This window comes from Callorhinus ursinus, unplaced genomic scaffold (genome assembly GCF_003265705.2).
Source record: "Callorhinus ursinus isolate GAN/ISIS: 27379988/994484 unplaced genomic scaffold, GSC_fseal_2.0 scaffold5, whole genome shotgun sequence".
NCBI lineage: Eukaryota > Metazoa > Chordata > Mammalia > Carnivora > Otariidae > Callorhinus > Callorhinus ursinus.
The window spans coordinates 6,203,039-6,223,129 of record NW_027397067.1 but is presented as its reverse complement, the minus strand read 5'-3'; the positions used below and the strand labels follow the sequence as shown (position 1 = coordinate 6,223,129).

The window sequence follows — 20,091 nt, the reverse complement described above, 5'->3', positions numbered from 1 at the left end:
ACCAAACACACCTTTCCAAAGATGATATATAGATACCAAATAAGCATATAAGGAGTTGCAAATTAAAACAATGAGATACTACTACATACTTATTATAATGGCTAAAATCCAAAACACTGACACCAAATGCTGGAGAGCATGTGGAGCAACAAAAACTCTCATTCATTGCTGGTGGGAATGCAAAGGCATACAGCCATTTTTTAGAAGACACTTTGGCAGTTTCTTACTAGTTTTGTAAGTTTAGTTTTGATCCAGCAATCACAGTCTTTAGTATTTAGCCAAATGAGTTGAAAACTTATATTCACACAAAAACCTGCACTCAATTATTTATTGCAACTTTATTCAAAATGGCCAAAACTTGGAAGCAACCAAAATATCCTTCAATAGATGAATGAATAAACAAACTGTGGTACCTCCATACAACATAATATCATCAATGTTAAAAAGAAATAAGCTATCAAACCATGAAAAGACATGGAAGAAAAGTAAAAGCATATTACTTACTAACTGGAAGAAGACAGCATTAAAAAGCTACATACTGAATGATTCCAATTATATAACATTCTGAAAAGGGAAAACCATGAAGCCAGTAGAAAGATCAGTGGTTGCCTTGCATTTGCGGGAAGGGGGGGAATGGATAGGTGGAACACTGGGGATTTGGGGGGTGGTGAAGCTACTGTACTATTCTGTAATGGTGGGTACATATCATTATGCATTTGTCCAAACCCATAGAATAGAGAACACCAAGAATGACCCCTAATGTAAACTATGGACTTTGGATGATGTGTCAATGTCGGTTCATCTCTTGTAACAAATGTACCACTTTGGCACAGGATGTTGATCTTGGGAGAGGCTGTGGATGTGTGGGAGCAGGTTCAATGTTGCCATGAATCAAAACTCCTCTAAGAATGATATGTCTTATATCTATAATACCATATGTATGTATGTATTTACATTTGTTTAGGATGGAGAAACTCATAAGAGAATTTTTTTCCCTACCCAGAATAAAGAAAAAGCCAGATAAGCTACAAAATCATAATTTATTTGAAGCCATCAGAAAGATACAGGACATACAATCTATTTCATCTTTGGGAGAACACAGAGAAAAACAAGTCAGTCATAAAAATACATAAGAAGAAAATAATTGAAATTTTAACAAATTCTTCATAGCTGAGTGTGGGATAAACTGACAGTCTTAAATCCTTGGGAGCCAGGACACAAGAAGAGGGTGCACTATGTAGTATAAGTACTTGATATCAAGCTTTTTTTTTTTTTTTTTTTTTTTTTTTTTTTTTTTTTTTTTTTTTACTGTAAGTGCCTGACATTAAGCTTGTGATTGCTGGGTCATCCATTTCAAAGACCTCCATCTCAAATAAACATGTTGCCCAGCTGTATGACACAGTTACTACCTAAACACCTAGGTTAGAAACCAGGCTGCCCACACATGAAGTTCTCCTTTTAGAAAACCATCTAGATAACTGGCTGCTTGAGTGACCCTGCTTTTCCCTTCCTGTGCCCTCATTGGCACTTTCTGCTTTAGGTTTGCTACTAAAGAGTGACCCTTTGAAGTGCTCAGCATCTTACCCTTGACCCGATAAAGGCAGAGCCCCAGGGCTACATTCCTTCACTCTTTCTACCTGTGACCTAATTTGTGGCCCTAAGGCATGTTATGTACCCTCTAGGACTTGTGAGTAATAAATCTTCTTTTTCAAAACACCCTGAAGGTTGTTGCTGATCATAATAAATCATCCTGCAGTCATAATAAAACAAGGGCCAGTCCAGCCACAACATTGGCTCTGGTCAGGGAAACGTCTGTGGGTACTCACCACAATTATTAATGGTCCCAGGAGAGTGCCTTAGGCATCTCTGGCCAATAGCATCACTGTCAATAGGCTGAGACCAACAGAACGTAGTCACTCTGATCCCCTTTCCACCAGCATCCTCCAGGGGTCCACCAGAGAGTGTGGGATCTACCTAAGCAGGCCTGAGAGAGCCACCCTTGTTGGAGCACAGGCGTGGGACATCTCCCCCATCACAGACCCTGTTCACATGGGAAGAAAGCTGTTTTCCAGTGAGAGAGGTCAGGAACACCTCCTTCCAAATTACAGGTTTAGGAACATGGCCCCTTGGAGAAAGGTGGAAGCAAACACCAACCTGCTTTCCAGTGAGGAAACACTCCCAATACCTGGTCCGGAGTGAAGACCCACGGTCACCTGGGTGCAGGAGAATAAAGCACTGCCTGTGGCTGTGGGAGGGCCCAGTGTCCTGCACTGCACAAAGCAGGAGTGCATTGCTGCTGGGGAGGAGCAGGAGACTGGCTCCTGCCCAAGATGCCCCCCAGTACAAGGCAGAGTGTGGCTGCCACAGGAAGCAAAGCAGGAAGACTAAGAAAGACCCGTCCCTAAGGCCCAGGTGCACAGGCCTGCCTAAGAATGAGGTGGAAGAAGAGACCCAGGAAAACCCCACCACTCCCCTAAGCACTGCACTGAGCACATGCCTCAGTAGTCTATCACTTTCGGAGACACAAGTGTGCAGTACCAGGGAGCTGGCCTGGCTGATGCTGAGATCCTGCGATCCTGCAGGAGCTGAGAAAAATCCTCCGGCACTCCGGCTCCAATCTTAGCACGGTATAGCAGCAGCCTATGGCTGGAGAAATTGGAAATCTATGGCCCCCTGGAGGTGATAAAGCACCAACCGATCCCAAATCCAGCTCAGTTACAGACCCGGTTGACTCAAACTCTCACATTAATGACTGACAGAGAAGAGGCAAGTCTATTTCCAAGTACAAATAGTACTTACCACAGTTTCTACTTTTTTATAAAACACAATTATCTGATATTCACTTACAAATTACAATGCATACTAAAAGAGCAAGAAAAAAAAGGACTCATTGACAAGAGATAAAGCAATCAACGGACCAAAAACCCCAGAGACGGCCCAGATGTTGGAACTATCAGACAGGAACTTCACAATCATTTTTATTAATAAGTTAAATGACCTAGAGGAAAGACAGGTAATGTGCAAGGAAATGTGGGGAATTTCAGCAGAACATGGAAATTAACCAGAAGGGACAGTCTCCGGCAGGATGGCCTGGAGTCCCACAAGGCATCCCTGACCCTGACTGACAGAAGATGACGTCCATCAGGAATGGGTGAGAGATCTCATCAACTGTCTGAACACAGCTTCCCAGGGCGGTCTCTGGCCAGCAGCCCTTTCCTGGCTTGCTCATGGCACAGGAAAAACTATCTCATTACAATGTCTCCAGGAATAAAAGTGGGACCAGGCAGGACATTCATTTATGGGTTGAAAAAAAATCGGACATTCCAGGAATTACACAGGGGTTGCCAAGAGAATGAAAAGCTTCCTTTTTCCCTTCAGTAAAACTCCAGAGAGACTGCAACTCTCCATAAAAAAGATCCTACAGGTATTTAGACAGGAACAGGAACCATGACTCACAAGGAAAAGGAGGGCATGATTAATAAAGAGAGTTGACGAATGGCGAAGATACACAGCCTGACAGGGGCCTAAATGGAGACAACTGGATTACGGTCGGTAACTGTTTACAGATTCAGAATCCCACAGTGCAAACACTAAGGACACATACTAATCCCACACAGTGTTTGCCAAGGAGGAAATGTAGGGCCAGGTACAGTAGCCTCCCCACTTCTGCTGCTGGCCACCTCCAGGTCCAGTGGACTCTCATTTTGACCAAAGAGAATCAATGGCTTCATCTGCATAAGTGTGGGGCATCAGAGGGCTGAGGAGGCAAACAAGCCAGGACACTACCAGGATTCATACACGTTAACCTGACTTCTGGGGATGCATTTCTGAGGGAGCAGTGCCTCTCCCAACATGTCAGAGATCCAGGGCCTTCTCTGGGCAGGCCAAAGAAACCCACTTTCATAACTTTCAGATTCTCTTTCTTCCCGGCTAAGGAATGTGTCCAGGGCACTCAGCCCTTAGGTGGAAAATGTAGTTGAATGTCCAATCAGAAGCAAAAATCAAACAAATGAAAAACTCATACATGATCAGGCCTAGAGTGAAAATACAAAATACAAACATACATGTACATGCAGACGTACATACTCACACACATACCAACAAACACACTGTAAGTGTACATGTTCACATGTACAAAAATCGCATCTCCTGGCTATATTTTCTTTGTAATAGTTACCAAGATTTAACATTATCTTGTTATTGATTTCTTCTTTACTTGTTTTCTATGTTTCTCTCGTCTAGAACATATGTTCCTTGTGCATTGGGTCCATATCTGTCTGGTCCACGAGTGTATTCCCAGTCCCCAGAGTGGAACCTACATCCCAGTATATGTTCCATAGTATTTGTGGAATGAATCAGTGAATCGACACCCACATGTGTCTCCCACTATGTTCCAGCTAACAATGAGTGAAAACTTGAATGCGCCTTGACTGTGAAGAGAAAGAACCAGCAAAGGAGAGAGAAGAGACAGGAGTGAGGATAACTGACCAGAGTGTTTCATGATGGACATGGGACGATAGCACCGGCACCAGGGTCAGCTCAGGGAAAGGAAATGGCATCGACAAGCACACCAAAGCTGAAATGGAGGAGTGCTGTGGGAGAGTGAGACATTGAAAGAATCCCCACGTAATGGTCACAATTTAATGGAAATTAGAGGAAAGACCATTAGTTACAGGTAGAAGGGATGAGATGTTGGATCAGGATTTGTTTGTTTGTTGGGAATAGAGCTAGACTTTTTTTTTATAACCCTTTTCAGATTATAATTATCAACTCAAAAATGTGATTATCTGCTATACTCTGAATGTGATCCCAGATAGCAGGAATGACGTCAACCTACTACTACTGCATCCCAGCACAGTGCACAGTGCCAGCACGTAGTTAGGACTTAGTAGACACTTGTTGAATAAAATAAAAATAAAGGTGTAGAAAATCCCCTGAAGCCAATGGAAGTGGGGTGACTGTGATCACACAAACGGATTTCCAGGTGCGACTGAATACTCACCTGGGGGAGTCCATGGATGGTAATTGTGCCAATCTAAAGGCAAATGATCGCCGGGTCTTACCTCCTGTGTAACCTTGGTTAATAAGGTATTCTAACTTGAAGCCTTGGTTTTATCCTTTCTAAAACAGGTCTAGTAAAACTATCTGCATAGGGATATTATATGGGGAAAAAAGATATATGCATGTAAAACTCCTAGGTAAGGACATAACACATGCTAATTATTGGTTTGCCTGATGCAGTTTACTGAATCTTGATTATTTCATATACTCTGTGAAAGCATACCAGAAGCAAAGAGCCAGTCTTAACCATCTCTGTGTCCCTAATGTCTGGTACGGTGTTCAGTCATACAAAAACATGGCAGAAGCTGCTGGCTGCCCCCACATGTCAATTCCCTCTTCCTTTTTCATGGCACTGATTTTATTCCAGGTAAAGATGTGCATAGCTAAAGCATGCACCTTCCCAGACTCCCTCGCAGTTAAGGATACCATGGGAAATGGTCCCGAGACATATGTACAAATCCACTGGAGATCTCCAGGAAAACTGTGATTTTTTTCTATGAGTATGACCTCATCCTCGTTTTCCTTTCTTCCTGAAGGGAATATAGAAAACAGGCTGGATTTGCGGCAGCCATCTTGAGATGATGACATGGCAAGACAAAGGGCATATGATAGGGAGGGAAGAGTTTAAAGGACCTGGAACATTCACAACATCACAGAGCCATTGCATCAACTCTGAGCTGCCAGCCTCCAGACCTGTGAGAAAAATTCCCATCCATAAAAGGAGTTCTGCGGAGAATAACATTACCCACTTGGTTTACCATTTATCAGTTACTAATAGGCGAATTTATCTTGTAGTTAATCACCCAGGTTTATCAACATTCACATAACATAATTAAAAGGAGGTTATCTTTAAATTGATTGTATTTGGATAAGTCCAAATGTTTGAGGTAATGTAAAAATAACATCTAAATAAAGCTGTTGATAAATTTAAGTCCTGATGTTTTAATCATGTGGACATAAGTATAGAACTAACATTTAAGTTTCCTAACAATTGTATCCAAACATATATCAAATTTGAAACAATAGAGAATATTAACATAATTACTGGAATTGTTACAGGTCAGAATTATCTTAATTACAGATATCTGGGTTAAGAGTCTATCTATGACTATCAATGTTTTGATTTTGGTGGGGTTAATTTAGCTTTGTAATTTTGGCTTTAATAAATCGGACATAGCTACACAATCATGAGAAAATTTTCTCTTCTGAAGGAAACCTTGTGTACTTATATAAAAGACCCAACCGGCTGGAATAATTAATAATGGAGTACTTTTTCTTAGAAAAATTGTCTCCGTGCTCCCTCTGGTGGTTACTCTCAAAAACAGACTTTTATCTACTCTGAATTTAAATCATTTTCAGGACTTCTTAAAATTTCAAAGAAAATTTACCAAAACTTTAAATTCTTGGTATGAATGACAAAGCATGCAGGGAAGCTGCCTTAACCCTTAATGTCTGGATTTTAAGATATTCAGTCCTTTATTCAAAAGCAGTCAGTGGGTACCTATTGTTGAAAGATAAACTGGGGCATATTAAAAAGTTTAAGAGGGGAACCTGGGTGGCTCAGTCATTAAGTGTCTGCCTTTGCCTCAGGCCATGATCCTGGGGTCCTGGGATCGAGTCCCGCATTGGGCTCCCTGCTCAGTGGGGAGTCTGCTTCTCCCTCTCCCTCTGCTGCTCCCACAGCTTGTGCTCTCTCTGTGTGTCAAATAAGTAAATTTTAAAAATCTTTAAAATAAATAAATAAAAAGTTTAAGAGCTTATGTGAGAAACACAAATTTAAGTAGATTCTTAAATCAGGCAGTACCAACCTGGAGGTGGTCAAGAGCACTCCACCAAGAGGAGGTAGGGGGAAAACTCATATGGAGAAGAGGTAGAAGTAAAGCAAGGAAATCATTTGATTGGGTATAGCTTAAGCAATTACTCTATTTGGGAAAGCCTGTTTGGCTGTTTGTGATTGTTTTGACTTCTTAACTTTGAGGCATTAACAGGCTGAGGTTTTGATTTGCTTGCTCACTTAGGCTATTAAGGCATTATAAGCACCTCAGTCTAACGGCCTCTTTGCTTAATTAATTGAGCACCACTATGCCTCAGATTCTATTTTAGGTGTCAGGATTCAGTGGTAATCTGGAAAGTGCAATACCGACCCTCAGAGGGCTCACATGCTGGTGGGAATGACAGACAAAAGTTGAGTAAATGAAGAAACAAAATACCTAGAAATTGTAATAGAAAAAAGCAAGGAGTCAAAATAGAGAATAGGAACAACTATTATGGCAAGATCTTCTTTCTAAGGAGATGAAATTTAAGTCGACTTCAAGGATAAGAAAAAAAATTGGCCAAACCCAAAAAGTCAGAAGGACCGTGAGGCCCTGATTTCACGGTCTGTATTTGTACTGAAAATCAAGATCAAGTGAGCTTTTCCCTTCTGCTCTTCAGAAGGTTTGTGTCCTCCCATGTGAGAGCTGAGGAGGCTTCCCTGGCAGAGCAAAGAGCAGGTGGCAGACACAGCAGTGGGGAGGTGCTGGGCATGGTCATGGTGAAGGTCACAGCTGCTGGAGTGTGCTAAGGTGAAAAGTGGCCAGCTCATGAAGTAGAGTGGAATCCTGCAGTTCCTTCTGGGACATAGTAAGGAATTTGAATTTCAGTCAAACTGTGACTTAAGAGACTATACAGGGCAACAAATGAAACAATTTCTGTTTTAACAGTTCACTCTTGCTGTTACATGGAGAGTGGATGGGAGAGAAGCAAGAGTGTAAGTCAGGATCTCAGTTACAAGATTATTTTTGTAGTGCTGGCAAGACATGGCAGTAGGTTGTGCTCCAGTGATTTCCATTAAGAGGGAGAGGGTGGGGAGAGAGAGAGAGGGACAGAGAGAGACAGAGAGAGAGAGCTGAGCACTCATTCAAGATCTAGTTTAAAGATAGAATCAAAACCCCCTGCTGATAAACTGGATATAGGGGCAGAAAAAGGGCAAGAAACTGAAACTAAATGTCCAGATAGAGCTACATATAGATGTGGGGAAAGCAGAAGCACACGGGTTTAGGATGGGGTTGGAGTGGAGACAAATGTTCTGTTAGGGCGCTTGTTACACAGAAGATTGTTTTGAGGCATCTGAGTAAGATGTTAGGTAGATGTCAGACATACAAGTCTAAAGATCAGGGGAAATGTTTGCTGGACAGGAAATCTGAGCAGAATCAGTGAACTGAGGTACTTGACAGATTCATTCAGATCACTGGCAGAGGGGTATAAAGAATGAGAAGCTAGAACAGAGGAACGGCAATACTCTGTCAAATAAGATAGAAAGACCCAGGAATCTACACTAACAAGGAAGGGTGAGTAAGCTAGGAGGAAATTGTTAGGGTGAAAGATACTGTTTCAAGATGGACTGCTGAAAAATTGGGTAAGAGGAGGACAGTTTTCATCCAGGAGGACATACAGAGCTCGTTTGAGTGGATTGGCAGAATAGGTAGATAAGTTTAGAGGGGCCTGCAGAGCCGCTGAGGGGAGGAAGTGCAGACAAAACGGGGTGCAACTCTTTCAAGACTGGCTGTAGAGGGATGCATATAAAGGGTCAATAGATTCAGAGGAAGCATGGTCAAAGACTATTTCTTCATAAGTTTGTATTCTCTTTCCAAAAAAAAAAGTGTTTAAACATGCAAAATATGAAAAGTAGACATACAGAAAGGCTTATGGAAGTGTTTAAATTTACAGAAAAGTTGAAAGAAGAGTACAAGTACCTGTTTTCCCTCTAACAGTAAATATTTTGAGGGCGCCTGGGTGGCTCAGTTGGTTAAGCGACTGCCTTCAGCTCAGGTCATGATCCTGGAGTCCCGGGATCGAGTCCCACATCAGGCTCCCTGCTCAGCAGGGAGTCTGCTTCTCCCTCTGACCCTCCCCCATCTTGTGCTTTCTCTCTCTCTCATTCTCTCTCTCTCAAATAAATAAATAAAATCTTTTAAAAAAACAGTAAATATTTTGATGTATTTGCTTTGTTTGTATAGATACATGTACATATACATAGATATTGTGCCAAATAATTTGAAAGTAAATGACAGATATCATGACACTTCATCCTGAAATGTTTACATCTTCATAGCCTAAGGATAGACAAATTCTCCTCTAAAACCACAATATTATTACCACAACAAAAGAAATTACAAAAAAATCCCTGATAATTTCTAATATCTAGTCCATATTTAGTTTTCCCAGTTGTTTGTGAATGCTTCTTTAGAGCTGGTACTCCAAATCATGATCTGGTTGAGGTGCATGCATTGCCTTTGGTTATTATTTTTCTTCAGTTTCTTTTAACCTGGAACATTCCCCCATCTTTTTTGGGTGTGTGTTACATTGACTTTTTTAGAGAATTCAGCAAGACTTATAGAAATGCCCCACATCCTAGATTTGTGTGATTATTTCTTCATGATAATCTTTTTCCTTTTCCCTTATCCCTAGTTTTTCTCTGTTAACCAGGAGTTAGTCACATCCTTCAGTTACATGGTATACATTTTAGTGCCTGGAATATGTACATGTGTATGTGTCTGTATGTACATGGATACATTACAATCCATGGTATCGGACAGCACTTAATATTAGGCTGTCATGTCATTAGTCATGCTAATTTGGTTACTTGATAATCCAATCAGATCTCTCCTTTAGAAAGACACATCCTTCACAATTAACAAGTAATCTTTGGAGTGCTGTCTTGGTACTATGCAAATATCCTTGTTTCCAATAAATCTTTTACCCAGCGGTTTTGGTATTTATTCATAAGCCTTGCCTGAATCAATTATTGCAAAGTGGTTGATAGTCTAACTGCAAAATGGTGACTTTTCTAATTCTGTCATTCTTTCTACATCTATTAGATGGCATTCATCTACAAAGAAAAATTTAAGGAAAACATTTTTTTAAGTGTTGACGTTACTAGAATCTTTAAACACCAATAAGCGTTGTGTAGTAGAAGGTGGATGTAGGTAATTTAGAAGAGGCTGGAGATAGCCAAAAGTAATGACTTGACAAGGTGAGAAAGAAAGGATTCAAGAGTGCACACAATGCAGGTGGTGGTGTTTGATGGAGGAGACACCCCCTTCATGTGGCAGGAAGAAGAGGAGGTAGGAGTGTAGAGCTTAGATGTGAAAAAGTAAGAGAGTAATTCTACTTCTAGCCATACTGTAAGGAAACAATTTTTTAAAAAATATAAAACATGCATGAAGTTGATGCCCATTGTAATAATAAGAAAAAAATATTTAAAATAAGAATAGTAGGGGCACCTGGGTGGCTCTGTAGCTAAAGCGGCTGACTCGATTTTCACTCAGGTCATGATCTCAGAGGGCTGGATCCAGCCCCATGTCAGAGTGGGGAGTCTGCTTGAGGAGACTTTCTCTGCCTCTCCCTCTGACCCTCTCCCCACTCACTCTCTCTCTTTCCCTCTCTCTCAAATAAATAAATAAATCTTTTTAAAAATAAGAATAGTAAAGGAACAACAATAAAGAAACAGTAGAAGCTCTTATATTTTCACTGCCTATGAAATATTATGCTATGGTGAGCGCTGTGAATTGTGTAAGACTGATGAATCACAGACCTGTACCTTTGAAACAAATAATATATTATATGTTAAAAAGAAGGAGAAGAAGAAGAAGAAGAAGAAGAAGAAGAAGAAGAAGAAGAAGAAACAGATAGTAGGAAGGGAAAAATGAAGGGGGGTAAATTGGAGGGGGAGACGAACCATGAGAGCCTGTGGATTCTGAGAAACAAACTGAGGGTTCTGGAGGGGAGGGGGTGGGGGGGACAGGTTAGCCTGGTGATGGGTATTAAAGAGGGCACGTTCTGCATGGAGCACTGGGTGTTATACGCAAACAATGAATCATGGAACACTACATCAAAAACTAATGATGTAATGTATTGTGATTAAAATAACATAATAAATTTTTAAAAAGGTTAAAAAATAATAATTAAAAATCTGTCAGAAAGATAGGAACCCAGCAAGTGAAAAAAAAAACAATATTTTTTCTGAAGTTTTCTGATGAGTACATTCTCATTTTAAAAAATAAGCTACAATTTTTTAACACAGTGGATTTTTTTTCTGCATAAATCATCCTGAAGGTGGCAGGCAAGTCCACTTTGCACAAGCACCTTAAACAACTAGAGAGGAAAACTCTTGTAGGTTTATTTTATCAGTGTGGCTCCTCCTATTGAGAATAACAAATAAAATTAATAGAACCAGTTTACTTTTTCACTTACTGAGCATAAACTATTATTCAATACAAAGAGAATATTATTTTTAAGGTTATTTCTATTTCAATATATTAATACCGGGGGAGAATAGACCTTTGAAGCATGCCAGCAGGCCAAAGGAATAATTCTCAAATGATTTTTTTTAATCTCTACAATCAAGAGATGCCTCTGCTCTGGGAAGTCTAAACAGTCAATATTTTGATATTTTAGACACTATTATTGGTTATTCAAATGATCCTACTGTATTATTATAAAACAGAACTTAAACAATGATCAGGCAAGAAAAAGTGAAAGCTTCTGAAAAAGACTTACATAATGATAGGTAAGAATATAAACTCTTGTCCAGCACCTCAGTTTTACTACTAATGTCACACAGCTCAATGGCATACATGACAAGCATTCGTTCTCCAGAGAGATGTCACCTGAGTAGCTCTGCTCCACATGTCTCATTATGAAATCCACTCAGAGAGTTTTAAAGATGCTGACACTTGCAGAGAACCTGATTTGGCAGGTCTCAGAGGCCGCCTGGGAGTGTCTGAATAAAACTGTCTAGGTCAGCCGTGACTCAGCATGTGGGAAGCACTGAATTATTATAGAGATGCAGTTCTGCTTCAAGTGGGTTGGTGGGTTTTTTTAAATTTATTTTATTATTATTATTTTTTTTACTAACACATAATGTATTATTTGTTTCAGGGGTACAGATCTGTGATTCATCAATCTTACACAATTCACAGTGCTCACCATAGCACATACCCTCCCCAATGTCCATCACCCAGCCACCCCATCCCTTCCACCCCCCTACACTCTAGCAACCCTGTTTGTTTCCTGAGATTAAGAGTCTCTTATGGTTTGTCTCCCTCTCTGGTTTCATCTTGTTTTATTTTTCCTTCCCTTCCCCTACAATCCTCTACCTTATTTCTCAAATTCCACATATCAGTGAGATTATATGATAATTTTCTTTCTTTGATTGACTTATTTTGCTTAGCATAATATACTCTAGTTCCATCCACATCATTGCAAATGGCAAGATTTCATTTTTTGATGGCTGCATAATATTCCAGTGTGTGTGTGTGTGTGTGTGTGTGTATACACACCACATCTTTATCCATTCATGTGTTGATGAACATCTAGGCTCTTTCCATAGTTTGGCTATTGTGGACATTGCTGCTATAAACATTGGGGTGCACATGCCCCTTCAGATCACTACATTTGTATCTTTGGGGTAAATGCTCAGTAGAGCAATTGCTGGGTCACAGGGTAGTTCTATTTTCAATTTTTTGAGGAACCTCCATACTGTTTTCCAGAGTGGCCGCACCAGCTTCCATTCCCACCAACAGTGTAGGAGGGTTCCCCGTTCTCCGCATCCTCACCAACATCTGTCATTTCCTGACTTGTTAATTTTAGCCATTCTGACAGGTGTGAGGTGGTATCTCTTTGAGGATTTGATGTGGATTTCCCTGATGCCAAGTGATGTTGAGCACTTTTTCATGTTTCTGTTGGCCATTTGGAGTCTTCTTTGGAGAAATGTCTGTTCATGTCTTCTGCCCATTTCTTGATTATATTCTTTGTTCTTTGGGTGTTGAGTTTGATAAGTCTTTCTAGATTTTGGATACTAGCCCTTTATCTGATATGTAATTTGCAAGTATCTTCTCCCATTCTGTTCGTTGTCTTTTGGTTTTGTTGCCTGTTTCCTTTGCTGTGCAAAAGCTTTTTATCTTGATGAAGTCCAAATAGTTCATTTTTGCCCTTGCTTCCCTTGCCTTTGGCGATATGTCTAGGAAGAAGTTGCTATGGCTGAGGTCGAAGAGGTTGCTGCCTGTATTATTCTCAAGGATTTTGGTGGATTCCTGTCTAACATTTAGGTCGTTCATCCATTTTGTGTCTTTTTTCGTGTGTGGTATAAGGAAATGATCCAGTTTCATTCTTCTGCATGTGGCTGTCCAATTTTCCCAACACCATTTGTTGAAGAGACTGTCTTTTTTCCATTGGACATTCTTTCCTGCTTTGTCCAAGATTAGTTGACCATAGAGTTGAGGGTCCATTTCTGGGCTCTCTATTCTGTTCTACTGATCTATGTGTCTGTTTTTGTGCCAGTACCATACTGTCTTGATGATTACAGCTTCGTAATAGAGCTGGAAGTCCGGAATTGTGATGCCACCAGCTTTGCTTTTCTTTTTCAATATTCTTCTGGCTATTCAGGGTCTTTTCGTGTTCCATACAAATTTTAGGATTATTTGTTCCATTTCTTTGAAAAAAGTGAATGGTATTTTGATAGGGATTGCATTAAATGTGTAGGTTGCTCTAGGTAGCATAGACATTTTCACAATATTTGTTCTTCCAATCCATGAGCATGGAACGTTTTCCATTTTTTTTGTGTCTTCCTCAATTTCTTTCATGAGTATTCTATAGTTTTCTGAGTACAGATTCTTTGCCTCTTTGGTTAGATTTATTTCTAGGTATTTTATGGTTTTGGGTGCAATTATAAATGGGATTGACTCCTTAATTTCTCTTTCTTCTGTCTCATTGGTGTATAGAAATGCAACTGATTTCTGTGCATTAATTTTATATCCAGCTACTTCACTTAATTCCTGTATGAGTTCTAGCAGTTTTGGGGTGGAGTCCACATAAAGTATCATATCGTCTGCAGAGAGTGAGAGTTTGATTTCTTCTTTGCTGATTCGGATGCCTTTATTTCTTTTTGTTGTTTTATTGCTGAGGCTAGGACTTCTAATACTATATTGAATAGCAGTGATGACAGTGGACATCCCTGCCATGTTCCTGCCCTTAGGGCAAAAGCTTTGTTTTTCCCTATTGAGAATGATATTCACTGTGGGTTTTTCATAGATGGTTTTTATGATATTGAGGTATGTACCTTCTATCCCTACACTGTGAAGAGTTTTAATCAAAAAAGAATGCTGTACTTTGTCAAATTCTTTTTCTGCATCTATTGAGAGGATCATATGGTTCTTGTTTTTTCTTTTATTAATGTATTGTATCACATTGATTGATTTGGAAACATTGAAGCAAACTTGCAGCCCAGGAATAAATCCCACTTGGTCTCAGGGGTTGGTGTTTGTTTACAAGACTGCATGTAGGTATCTTCAAATAGCAGGATGCTTGTTGTCAGAGATACCTAATATTTTATATTACTTGAATTTATCATAGCATTCCCAGACATTTTATGACATTTTAGATGATGTATCTACTTTTATACACTGAGCTTTTCCCAAGTTACTGATTTCTTACTGAATTCTTCAGGTCAATAAGAAGATTCACTAAAATTTCATCAAGTCTGTTACATGGGAGTATGATGTCACAAAGATGGTGACACAGGTCATTTGTGACTTTGCACCTCCTCACAAGAAGAACTAACAGCTATTCCTGGACAAGACACCACTGAGACAATCCTAGCACATGGGGGTGAGGCTGAGGCACCCCCTGCACCATAGAGACCAAGACAAACCACATTGGAAGGTAAGAGAAATGGCTACAAGCTGACTGCATTGCCCCTCCCTCCCATAGGCTTTGTAGCTCCACACAGAAAGGTCTCAGTCTATGGCTCCTCCAGAGGGAAAAGAGAAACCAGAGGGAAAAATCAGCATTGTGGGTTGCTTTGTGGTGCCTCTACTCTGGTCTTGCCCCCTGGGATCTAAGGGGGATCTGTAAGGTCGATCATTGGGAATCTGACTGTGTCTGTGAATGGAGAAGGGACTTCCTACTACCAGCACTCATATCTTAGCAGATGAAGTTCATACTTGCAGAGCCCAAGTAGTAGTCCCAACCAGCAGCTTCGTTCATCTACAAAACCAAGTCAGTGGTGCAGTCTGACCAGGGAACTGAGTGGGAGTGCAGGTCTGCCTGATTTGGGTCCTCAAAGGAGGGATTTTACCAGTCCTGGGTCCAGGTTTGCCCATGCCCAGGCAGAAGAGCTAAGTCATAGCCCTACCTGCTGTGGAGTGTGGGCCCCAGCCCCATCTGACAGGAAAGGCTGACAAGGACACATGAAAGCTGAATAACACAGTGGTGTTAGAGCCAAAATGTGAGCAGGTAAAGATGATCTCCTTCAGAGCAAAACTAGGAACAGGCATAGAGGTTTCCCTGCTATGCCCAGGTAAAAGAGTTAATTCATAGTCCACCTCAGTGGAGATGGTTCCCAGCCCCTCCCAGCCAGAAATTCTGTTTAAGAAAACTTGGGAGTTGCCTGAAGTAGGCTATTCCAGCACTGAGAAGGCAAGAGAGCTGAGTCATAGCTCCACTAGCTGCAGAGTATGGTCCTGGCTCCAGCTGATAAGAAGGGCTGACAAGAATACCTGGAAGCTGCTGTATAATCCAGCAACATTCCATCTGAAAAGTCAGCAGGCAGAGCTGATCATCCTCAGAGCAAAGCCAATGGCCCTGTTTGGCCAGGGAACTTGTGGCATGGGTCAGCTTGACTAAAGACCACAGAGAGGCTTAGTGGTTTTGGAGATGCTTCTCTTGCTGCACTGGGAAGGGAAACTAATTTGTAGTCCCACTTGTTGCTGAATACAGTTTCAGCCTGTCCAACCAGGGAACCTTACCAGAACACACAGGAAACTGTATAGCCCATCCAACAAAGCTGTTTACAATAGCGTCAGAATAGAGAGCACAGCCCATAGCTTTCCTTTTCTGCAGGGCAAACCCAGTAGCTTTACCTGATCATGGTATTCAGTGCACACTCTTGCCTGATGTGGGTCACCAAACAACAAGCTGTATAGACCCTGGGTCCCATCCTGCTGCCCTGCCAGGGAAGGGAAGCTAATTCATAGCCCCACCTACCACTGAGTCCCAACTGGATAGAGCCAGACCAGAGAATCCATGCCACCATGGAGCCCATCCTACAGCTTCACTTGGGCAGGGAACCAAATCAGCAATTCTATCCAGCTGTTTTCAACTAGTGGCACACTCTCCCACCTCCAACCTCAGAGCTTGAACAGTTGCCTTGCCCAAAAATAGACCCTAATAGCAGGCCCTCTTGCACAAAGATGATGCCAGCAGACACATCCAGAAACCCAAACTTAACTGCCTGGTGAAAAACTGTCTCCACTGAAACAAAACTGCAAAGTCTGGAAGAGGAGACCACTTACTCAAATATTCAGATACCAATGTAAGAAATCAAGAATAACAAAAAAATCAGGTAAATGTCACACACCACACACCACACCACACACACACACACACACACACACACACACACACTAATAAAGTTCTAATAACTGGCCCTAAAGAAATAGAGATTTATATACTGTCAAAGAATTCAGACTAATCCCCTTAAGGAAATTTGGTGAATTACAGGAACACACAGAGAGACATTTAAATAAAATTAGGAAAACAATGAATGAAAAAAGAAACAAAATAAAACAAGAAGTTCAACAAAGAAATAGAAACTATCAAAAAATACAACCGAAAATCTTAGAGCTAAGAAATACAATAACTGAACTGAAGAATTCAATAGATAATTTCAAAAGCAGGCTCTACTATGCAGAAGAATCAGTGACCTGGAAAATAGGACACTGGAAATTAGTCAGTCAGAGGACCAAAAAGAAGAATGAAAAAGAATGGAAAAAGCCCACTGGACTTATGGGACACAGTGAAAGGAAACTATATTCTTATTATGGAAATTCCAGAAGGAGAAGAGAAAGCAAAAGGGACAGAAAGTATATTTAAATCAATAATGGTTGAAGACTGCCCAAACCTGAGAAAAGAAATAGACATCCAGATCCAAAAGACCCAAAGGATCCCAAATGGTTTAAATCTGCATAGAGCTAACCAAACACCAAGGTATGTTATAATTAAATTGTCAAAAAACAAAGAAAGAATTTTGAAAGCAGCAAAAGAGAAAAGTGACATTCATGAGACTATCAGTGAATTTTGCAACAGAAAGATTTCAGGATAGAATGTGATGAGATCTATAAAATATTGAAAGAAAAAAAAACTGTCAACCAAGAATTCTATACTTAGCAAAGCAATTCTTCAGAAATGAAGTAGAGATAAAGACTTTCCTGACCAAAAAAAGCTGGGGGAATTTATTGCCACTAGACCTGCCTTACAAGAAATTCTAGAGTCTCTGAGTGAAAATAAAAGAATGTTAATTGGCAACAGAAAAACATAAGAAGGCAGTGTAAAACTCACTGATAATGGCAAACATAAAGTCAAAGTTAGATTCTGTAATACGGTAATGATGACACATTATTCACTTACAACTCTAGCTTAAAATTAAAAAAAAAACAAATGTAGTAAAAATAATAATGACAACAAAAAAACCTGTTGTTAATTACACAATATAAAATATAAGTAAACTGAAACACCAATAACCTTAAATGTGAGGTGGGGAGAAGGAAAGGTGTAAAGTGGATAAGAATGTCATTGAAGTTAAGTTATTAATTTAAATGAGGTGCTATAATGTGAAAATATTTGTATAAGTCTCATGGTAACCACAAGGAAAAATCTGTAGTATTGCACAAAAGAACATGACAAAGAAATCAAACCATACTGATTTCAAAAGACATCACAACACACACACACACACACACACACACACACACACACACGACAGCAAGATAAGAAATAAGAAACAATGGATCACAAAACAACCAGAAAACAAGGAACAAAATGGCAATAGTTAAGTCTTTACTTATCAATAATTACTTAAAATGTAAAGAGATTAAATTTATCAATCAAAAGACATAGAATGTTTGAAAGAATAAAAACACAAGACCCAGTGATAATGTTGCCTACAAGAGATTCACTTAGCCTTAAAGACACATAAAGATTAAGAGAAAAAAATATTTGAAGCAAATGGTAACAACAACACAACAACTACAAAAGGGTAGCTATACTTATATCAGACAAAATAGACTTTAAAAATGGCAAAACGAGACAAGGAATGTCATTATTTAATGATAAAGTTGTCATTCCATCAAGAAGATATAACAATTGGAAATATTTACGGTCTCAACATCAGAGCACCTATATATAGAAAGCAAAACTAACCAGAGCTAAAAGGAAAAATAAACAGCAATACTATAATAGTTGGGGATTTTAATACCTCACTCTTAACAACAGATAAATCATCCAGAAAGAGAATCAATGAGGAAACAGCACACTTGAATGATATAGACCAAATGGACCTAACAGACATACATAGAACATTCTATTCAACAACAACAGAATGCACATTCTTTTCAAGTGCATGAGAAACATTTTCTAGGATAGACCATATGTTAGGGCAGAAAACAAGTCTTAGCAAATTCAAGAATATTGAATTCATACCAAGTATCTTTTCTAACTACAATGGTATGAAACCAGAATTAATGACAAGAGGAAAACTGGAAAAATTACAAATACATTAAAATTAAACAACACTCTTCTGAACAACATATGGATCAAAGAAGATATTAAAGAGGAAATCAAAAAGCATCTTGAGACAAATAAAAATGGAAACACAACATACCAAAACTTATGAGATGCAGCAACAGCAGTTCTAGGAGGGAAGTTCATAGCAATAAATGCTTGTATTAAGAAGCAACAAAGATATCTAAATAAACAACCTAACTTTATACCTTAAGGAACTAGACAAAGAAGAAGATACTGAGCCCAAAGTTAGCAAAGTAATCTAATAAAGATTACAGCAGTGATAAATGAAATAAGAAACAGGAAAACAATAGAAAAGATTAACCAAACTAAAAGCTGGTTCTTAGAAAAAAACAAAATTGACAAACGTTCAGCTAGACTGCAAGAAAGACACAGAACCCCCCCAAAAAATTATAAATGAAAAAGAGAACATTACACACAAAACTAGAGAAATAGAAAGGATCATAAGAGGCTACTATGAACAATTATACTATATGCCAACAAACGGGAAAATCTAGAAGAAATGAAAAAAATTTTAGAAACATGCAAACTATAAAGAAAGGAGAGATGAAGAAATAGAAAGTCTGAACAAAATAATTACTAGTAAGGAGATTCAATAAGTAATTTAATATCTTCCAATGAAGAAAAGTCCAGAGCCAAACTGCTTCACTGGTGAATTTTACCAAACATTTAAAGAATTAACACCAACTCTCCTCAAACTCTTCCAAAATAGTTGAAGAGTATGGAACTCCCAAACTCATTTTATGAGGCCAGCATTACCGTGACACCAAAGCCAGAAAAGGATACTACCAGAAAATAAAAATACAGACCAACATTCCTGGTGAATATAGTTGCAAGAATTCTCAACAAAATACTAACAAGCCAAATTCAGTAGCACATTAAGAGGATTATTTACAATGATCAAGTGGGATTGATACCTGGAATGTAAGGATGGCTCAACATATGTAAATCAATCAATGTGATACATCATATTAATAGAATGAAAAAAAATGATCATCTCAATAGACACTTAAGAAGTATCTGACAAAATTCAAAATCTGTTCATGATAAAAACTTCTAACAAATTAGGTGCAGAAGAAATGCACCTCAAAATAATGAAAGCCATATATGATAAGCCCACAGCTAATACCATACTCAATGATGGAAGGTTGAAAGGTTTTTCTGTAAGATCAGAAACAAGACAAGTGGGCTTACCCTCACCACTACTCTTCATCATAGAGCTGGAAGTCCTTGCCAGGGAAATCAGGCAAGAAAAGAATTAAAAGGAATCAGAATTCCAATTCAAAAAGAAAGAAGTCAAATTGTCCTATTTGTATATGCATGATTTTATATGTAGAAAATCCTAAAGAGTTCATCAAAAACTGTTAGATATAATCAACAAATGCAGTAAAGTGGCAGGATACAAAGTTA

The 20,091-nt window shown here is 39.3% G+C and overlaps 1 long non-coding RNA gene across 1 annotated transcript in view; it reads left to right on the top strand.

Moving 5' to 3' along the window:
- The first annotated feature begins 14,658 nt into the window (after positions 1–14,658).
- Positions 14,659–20,091, top strand: part of LOC141372716 (uncharacterized) — a 41,306-nt gene continuing 35,873 nt past the window's right edge. Inside the window, exon 1 of the long non-coding RNA XR_012378116.1 lies at positions 14,659–14,763. This is a non-coding gene — a long non-coding RNA (uncharacterized lncRNA). The remainder of the gene's footprint in view (positions 14,764–20,091) is intronic.